The sequence below is a fragment of the Nanorana parkeri genome, unplaced genomic scaffold (assembly GCF_000935625.1).
Source record: "Nanorana parkeri isolate BGI_ZX_2015 unplaced genomic scaffold, ASM93562v1 scaffold315, whole genome shotgun sequence".
NCBI classification, from domain to species: domain Eukaryota; kingdom Metazoa; phylum Chordata; class Amphibia; order Anura; family Dicroglossidae; genus Nanorana; species Nanorana parkeri.
In genome coordinates, this window is record NW_017306583.1 from 30,948 (window position 1) to 39,035 (window position 8,088).

The following is an 8,088-nucleotide window of genomic DNA, read 5'->3' on the forward strand; positions in this document are numbered from 1 at the left end:
GGCGAAAAAAAATTTCTGCCCCGGGCGCCCAGAACTCTGGTTACGCCACTGAGTCCATATATGGTGAATGATGTCACTGGAGATCCCTGCTGATCGGATGCTTGCCAGTCTGCAGGGATCCCCAGTGACATAATTCACCATATATGGACTTGCCCATTTGTAATAAATGTTGAAGAGAGAGCCCTCTTTCCCCTCTCTCATCAGCGATCCCCAGTGATTTTTGCATGTCAGTGTCACACAGGGCAGGCAGAGAGAGAGAGAGAGAGAGAGAGAGAGAGAGAGGAAGGAGCCCTCTCTCTCTCTCTTCATCATTAACTACAAATGGGCAAGACCATATATGGTGAATGAGGTCACTGGTGGAGATCCCTGCTGGTCGGATGCTTGCCAGTCTGCAGGGATCCCCAGTGACATCATTCACCATATATGAACTTACCCATTTGTAGTAAATGCTGAAGAGAGAGCCCTCTCCCTCTATGGTGAATGATGTCACTAGGGATCCCTGCTGATCGGGTGCTTACCAGTCTGCAGGGATCCCCAGTGACATCATTCACCATATATGGACTTGCCCATTTGTAGTAAATGCTGAAGAGAGAGCCCTCTTTCCGCTCTCTCATCAGCGATCCCCAGTGATTTGATTGATGTCAGCGTCACACAGGGCAGGGAGAGAGAGAGAGAGAGGGGAAGGAGCCCTCTCTTTCTCTCTTCATCATTTACCACATATGGGCAAGTCTTTATATGATGAATGATGTCACTGGGGATCCCTGCTGATCGGATGCTTGCCAGTCTGCAGGGATACCCAGTGACATCATTCACCATATATGGACTTACCCATTTCTGGTAAATGATGGAGAGAGAGATGGCTCTTTATCCTCTCTCTTTCTCCCCCTGTGTGACGCTGACATCCTAATTACTGGGGATCGCTGATGAGAGAGGGGAAAGAGCACTGAATGTGCAGGGAGGCTGAGTCCGTTTATTTCTTACAGTCTCTTGCTGCTGCCTTTTCACTTCAGACTCCGCCTCCCGCTCACAAATGCCAGCGTGCGCACGCTTACAAAACACAGCTGTGCACGATGAGAGGAAGCGCGGCCACAGCAATGGGATAATTTGAAAAAAAAGCTGTGGGCGGGCTGGATCAACAGTTAACGCCCCCTAAGAGGAAAGGAGCTCGGAGCAGGGCTGAAGATGGCCGTTTACTACAGTTTTTGAGGATTTTATCTGTGATGTGCTGCGACTTTAGAAAAAAGGAAGAATGCTACTAAGGGGTAAGGGGTATTTTTATTTGCCCTTAGGTCATAATTCTCCTTTAATTCGACAGCAGTGTCCAGCCAAGGAGGGGTGTCAGCCTCCCTTACAGCTATAAGAGTTTTCCTTCTAATCCAAAGAGAACCTGACAGTTTCAAATGATTTTGACAGGGAGGTCTTATTGTGTTTCAGACAGGTGACTCCCTTTAACAATGTATGAGCTAGATCAAAAAGCTCCTACGTTTATAAGAAAGAAAATTATGTAACAGGTAAAGCAGGCTAAGAGCCGGGCAATTGTTAAATTCACACCTCACATGAATCACTCAACATTGCCAAATACCATTTTAAGCAATATAGTAGCTCAATCTTTATATTATCTATATACAGAGCTTGAAAAATGTTAGGGTGTCTCACCAGTCAGTCAAAAATGTCACCAGTCAGCATGACAGGACTACAGTCGTGCAATTTATGTTAACATTTTTGGGGGACAGATAGAGCTTTCTTTTGGAGAAATCACCACTGGGGGGATTTATTTTTTACTATGCAATGAAAAAAATACCGTAAATTTCGAATACAAAAATGTTTTCCCTACGTTATGTTATAAAACATCTATTCTTACACATATTTTTGGTAAAATATAAAAGACGGGGTCACGTCGGGTAGACTCCAAACATGTCAAGCCTTAAAATTGCGTGCGCCCGAAAAATCGCAAAAACCGACCACACTAAACATTTGCCATAGGCGACGCTTAAAACGCTTTTACCGCTCAGCAGTTTAGGGTCATCAGTAATTAATGGCCCTAAAATTATTGCTCACACTCCGACGTTCGCGGTTATATGTAACATGTGCGGTGGAATAGGCGCAATCGTTGTTTTCACACGTAGGTGCACCCGACGCATATCTGCGTGTGTATGTGGGGGGCGGAGAACTTAAAAAAAAAATTTTCTTTTTTAATTTTTTTTAATGCTTCTTTATTTTATTTTTATGATTCTTTAATTTTTTTATTACTTTTTTTTTTTTTACACAACTTTATTGCTATCACATGGGGGTGCTAAAAAGCCCCCTATGTGATAGCCAATTTACATGACAGGTCCTCTTTATGAATACATCAGGGGTCTCCAAGATCCCTAATGGCACTAAGGGACCCCCAGAGAGGCTGAGGAAGCAGAGATATGCTTCATCAGCTTCTGTAGCTGGAAAGTGACACTGAACGCAGGAAGTGATGTAATATACATCACTGCCTGCATTCCGGGACTGGAGAATAGATGAAAGGGAGTTCGTGTACTGAACTCCCTTTGATCTCCTATGACAGAGCCGTGCCGCATCGGGCACAGCGGATCTCAGGACCGGCAACGGCAGTGATAGCTGCTGGTAATACATCTCGAGACGCCCCGATCGCTTGAATGTAAAGCTACCGGCCAGCCATGTAATTACAACAGCCGGCCGGGAAGCTGCTTGTCGGGTTCCGCCGTCCTCTCGTCACAGACGAGCGGATTTTTCAAGCCTTGTGTATATATATATATATAAAATCAGGGGTGTGGAATTCGTATCGCCCGACACATGTAGTTCCGGGCACCTGGCACGACTGGGGTGTCATTAGAAAATAATGGCAATGCCAGCGCAATCGGCAGTGGTGTGCGATCCGTGACTGCACGGTCATCATGCGCGAAACCGAGCGGATGGCTGGGTGGTTACGGTGGTTACGGAATCGGCATGTACAGCTCCGTGTTGCGTGCAGGGCCGTATCATGCAGCTCCCGGGAAGGACAGGTGCTGCGTGTGATTTAGTACGCAGCCCCTGTCTTTCTCTCTAGAGGTTTGTTTTGCAGCCAGAGATGCTTCTGGGACAACCTCCGTTTTTCATTTCTCCGGAATTGGGCTTTAAATTAGAAATAGAGGACACATTAAAAATATTTAGGGGTGATTTACATCTATGCATTTTTCATTGAAATCAATAGAAAAGCCTAAAAACATGTGTCAGCGCGTGTTAATATGCGTTGTAGTGCACTTTTCTCCACGAACACACAGTCACAGCAAGGCAAACTACTCTCCTCCTCCCTTCTCTCTTCTCCAGGCTAGTAGATGGACATCTGCTGGAAAGCGCTCTGTCCCTTGTGATCTTGTACTGGACAGGAAGTTCAGGGAAGCAGAGCTAAGAGAGATGGACTCTGCTTGGGCAAATATATAAGGAAGTATTTTTCTGGTCAATGTATATTTGATCTGGATTCGTTATTAAAAAAAAAGTGGATGATGACGGTCCCTCTGGAGTATGTACTCCTGTACATACATTGCATAATTGGTGTATGCATTTGGGGAGAAAGGGGGGGTCACTCTTATTTCTCTTTATATTTACGTGAGGGCTGCAACCAACGAATCGATTAATCAATAATGAGAATAGTTGTCAGCTATTCTCATTATCGATTAGTTGGTTGGATCCCCTAGCTCCCTCCTCCACACTGAGAGGAGGGCACAGCAAGCAGTGGGCGGGTACAATAGTCAGCCTGCTATTGGCTATTGCAACTTGAAATGGCAGCTGTCATTCCCTGGCTGAAGTTATTCAAGCTCCATGTGCTTACAATACAATTAAAACATTTTTTTTAAATAAAAGATGGGATATAGTCATTTTCGGTTTCGGCCTGACAAATTCTGCTGCTGGAGGTGCGTTCCAGTGCCATTCATTTCAATGGCACCCCAAATGCACCTCCCACCCACAGTGTAATTGCCCACACTGGAACGCACGGTACCACAACGCTGTGCGTTCCAGTGCAGTGTGATTGCAAAAAATTGTGCATGCTGTTTTATTCTGAAGTAAACTGTATGTCTTTAACACTGCATTTGTGTATTTTATTTTAAATTAAGGATGGAATTTCATTTGTTTTTCCGATTAATCGAAAACAAATTATTGGCCAACTAATCGATTATGAAAATAATCATTAGTTGCAGGCCTAGTTTACATTATATATTAATATGCCATATTACTCTGAGGGGGCCCTATGTGATAGAACAGTATCAGTGTCAGGTGACTTTTTTTTTTAGTTTTGGATAGAGTAAGGAAGGATTATAACCACTGTCAGCTTTTTATTTGCCATCTGTGTACTTTGTCTAATAGCCACAACAGGAAGTTAGTGGAAATCCCTCCAAAGAGAAGGAAATCCCTGGCGGTCAGCAGGGTCACCATAAACTAGTATTCCCCATTGGACGTTTCCTATTCCTGTTCTGATGACAACCCAAATTGTGGGATTTTCTTTCACTTTCAGTGATCACGGTCGTTCTCCTGATTAAGGACACAGCAATAAAAATCTGACAGGGGTTCTAATCCCTCTCCGCTCTATTCAAAACTAAAGAAAAAAGCTTTAGCTTCAGTTGCACTTTACACTCAAGGTGCTTCTGAATGAAACATAAAAGCAGAACCTTTGACTTCCTTGTCATTGATGTTACACAAAAGCACAATGTCATCATACATCTTTTCCAGTCTGAGCCAGATGAAAATACAGTTTGAATGTGCTTTATAGAAGAATGCACAGAATTGGGCTTATACCACGACCGCCCTTGGCCTGCATGCTGGAAATTGATCTAGGCACAGATTGTCCAGAACAGTCCATGGCTGAAGTATCATTTGGAGAACACGTCACATCTAAAGAGAAGAGCACATCTACATACCAATTACCCCCCGCCCCCCACACACACACACACACCCCAACAATCTACCCAGATAATCGCCGCTTAATAATTTATCAGAAAACAGCAAAAGATTTCTTGATATATGTAGAATCTCATCGTCCGAGCTGAATTGTATCAATGCAGAGTTACATTGCTCAGTCATAAAAACTGTATACAACACTAACACTGGGATAAGAAAGAGGAAATAAACCCAAAAACATTTTACACTTTTTATGGGACTTTTTTTTTTTAAGGTAGAAGTAAACAAATCCATCTAAACAAATATAAAATTGTACAATGTATTAGGATATGTATAAAAACAGATCATGAAGCCATCATACAAAATTCCCCTCCATTTCTAAACTTGAAGGCCCACCAATGTATACTGCATGGCAAAGAAAAAGTCACACACTCTAATGTTTAGTTGGACCGCCTTTAGCTTTGATTATGGCACACATTCGCCGTGGCATTGTTTTGATAACCTTACGCAATGTCACAGCATTTATTGCCTTCCAGAGTTGCATACAGTTTTCACCAAGATCTTGTAGTGATGATGGGAGAGTTGGACCACTGTGTAAAGTCTTCTCCAGCACATTCCAAAGATTCTCGATGGGGTTAAGGTCTGGACCCTGTGGTGGCCAATCCATGTGTGAAAATGATGTCTCATGCTCCCTGAAGCACTCTTTCACAACATATATGATGTCTGTATGTCAAGGTAAGGACTAATAAATACTAGTGGGTCGGCATTCTTGAGGAAATAATACTAACTCTTTGGGACTAAACCCATACAATCAATAAAAAATGTACTTAATATTACTACAAAGCAATGAGAAGATAGACAGACCTGTGTATAAGACAAATACAACACAGAGAGCAATCCCTAATGGAAGTGTAATTATTCCAGAATACACAGACCGAGTATAATAATATCACCCTAGGGAGTATAATACACGTTCTTCGTCTGCTCTGTGTGATCACTGAGACTGTGGCGCTGTAACCACAGCGCCACCTGTCTCAGCTATCAGGAACTACACAGAACATCAGTTCTGTGTTGGAGGGCAGGTTCCATAAAGAGAACCTGTCACCTCCAAACTATCACATAAAGGCTTTTAAACCCCTATGTGATAGAAATTAAATTAATTGGGGGGGAAAAAAAAGTTTGAAAAAATGAAAAATAAAATGTTTTAAAAAATTGTAAAAGTTATTAAAAAAAAGTAAAAAATAAATATAAAAAAATGTAAAAAAATAAAAGTGACAAAGTAAAAAATAAAATTAAAAAAATTAAAACAAACCCTGCTGCCCCTCGCCATCTGCATGCAAATAAACGTACAGGACATTGTGTGTGTCCGTTGAGTGCTGCCGCCATTTCACTGTGTGCCATATTGTCGTAGCCAGGCAGCAGAACTCTCTCACACGCACAATGTGCATTAAAGGGTAAGTTCACTTCCCCAGATAATATGGGAAAATGGAATTACTCGATCAAATCTGGCCCGGCCTCTCCCAAACCCCCCACCCTCTCGGCTATACTTAGGAAGATTTCCTCTGACCAGCAGTGAGATAGGGGAACATGGAGCCAGCTTCCCGTGCAATCAGGAAACGGGGCAGCGACTGACCCGCTTCCAAGTTTCCTGATTGGCCGGGAAGCCAGCTCCATGCCAACGGACATACCGATACTCAGTGAGTACCGAAAGCAAAATATCGGTACTCGATACCCACCCAAAAATTGGTATTGGTGCATCCCTAGTTTTAATTAAAACTATTTTTTTTGTATTGGGACAAGTAGATTGTCATGAGGAACAAGTAGATTCGGCCCCCGCTTTAGCCCTTGGACAAGTCGTTTTTTCAAAAATGTCCACACCCCTGATGTTACATAGACCCGGGTATAACAACATCACCGCACGGAGTATAATACATAGACCCGGGTATAACAACATCACCGCACGGAGTATAATACATAGACCCGGGTATAACAACATCACCGTACAGAGTATAATACATAGACCCGGGTATAACAACATCACCGTACAGTACCGAAAGCAAAATATCGGTACTCGATACCCACCCAAAAATTGGTATTGGTGCATCCCTAGTTTTAATTAAAACTATTTTTTTTGTATTGGGACAAGTAGATTGTCATGAGGAACAAGTAGATTCGGCCCCCGCTTTAGCCCTTGGACAAGTCGTTTTTTCAAAAATGTCCACACCCCTGATGTTACATAGACCCGGGTATAACAACATCACCACACCCCTGATGTTACATAGACCCGGGTATAACAACATCACCGCACGGAGTATAATACATAGACCCGGGTATAACAACATCACCGCACGGAGTATAATACATAGACCCGGGTATAACAACATCACCGTACGGAGTATAATACATAGACCCGGGTATAACAACATCACCGTACAGAGTATAATACATAGACCCGGGTATAACAACATCACCGTATGGAGTATAATACATAAGTAGAGTATAATAACATCACCATACGGAGTATAAAACACAGACAGAGTATGATAATATCACCATACGGAGTATAATACCCAAGTATGGCAGTAGCAGTGTTGTGTAGTGTATATAGTTTGATATATAATACACAGGTATGGCAGTAGCAGTGTTGTGTAGTGTGTATAGTATGATATATAATACACAGGTATGGCAGTAGTGTTGTGAAGAGTGTGTTATATGTACACACAGGTATGGTGGTGGTGGTGGTAGTAGTAGTAGTAGTAGTGTTGTGCGTTACATGTATACACAGGTATGGCAGTAGTAGTGTTGTGTGTTATATGTATACACAGGTACGGTGGTGGTGATCTCCCTGTAGAGAGCTGAGTACACTGCAGACACTTACCGGCTGTCTCGGTGTTTCTGGCCCTCTGTACATCCACTCTTGTCAGACTGTCACGTGACCCTGCACTCCGTGTCCTGTGGTAGGACAGCAGTTCTGCCAATCAGAGCACAGCATCTAGAAGGGAGCACTTCCTGTTCCGCCTTCACCATGTGACACTCTGACACAATGTGCACAGAGTCCAGGCTGGTGGCTTCGTGTAGTGAGAGTGTCCTGACATGTAAGCACAGGCTGTACGCACGACGTCTACTGCAGGGGGGACGAGGAGGAGAGGCTATAAAAGGCAGCCGGGAATGTGCAGGTTTTCTGTGATGAAGTGGGAGCACATGGAT

At 43.2% G+C, this 8,088-nt stretch overlaps 1 protein-coding gene across 1 annotated transcript in view; it reads right to left on the reverse strand.

Annotated features, from left to right (window-relative positions):
- LOC108788245 (patatin-like phospholipase domain-containing protein 7) overlaps positions 1-7,865 on the reverse strand; it is a gene marked incomplete at its 3' end in the record, with an annotated part of 37,359 nt that extends 29,494 nt beyond the window's left edge. Inside the window, exon 1 of the mRNA XM_018557988.1 lies at positions 7,760-7,865. The remainder of the gene's footprint in view (positions 1-7,759) is intronic.
- Between the last annotated feature and the right edge of the window lie 223 nt (positions 7,866-8,088).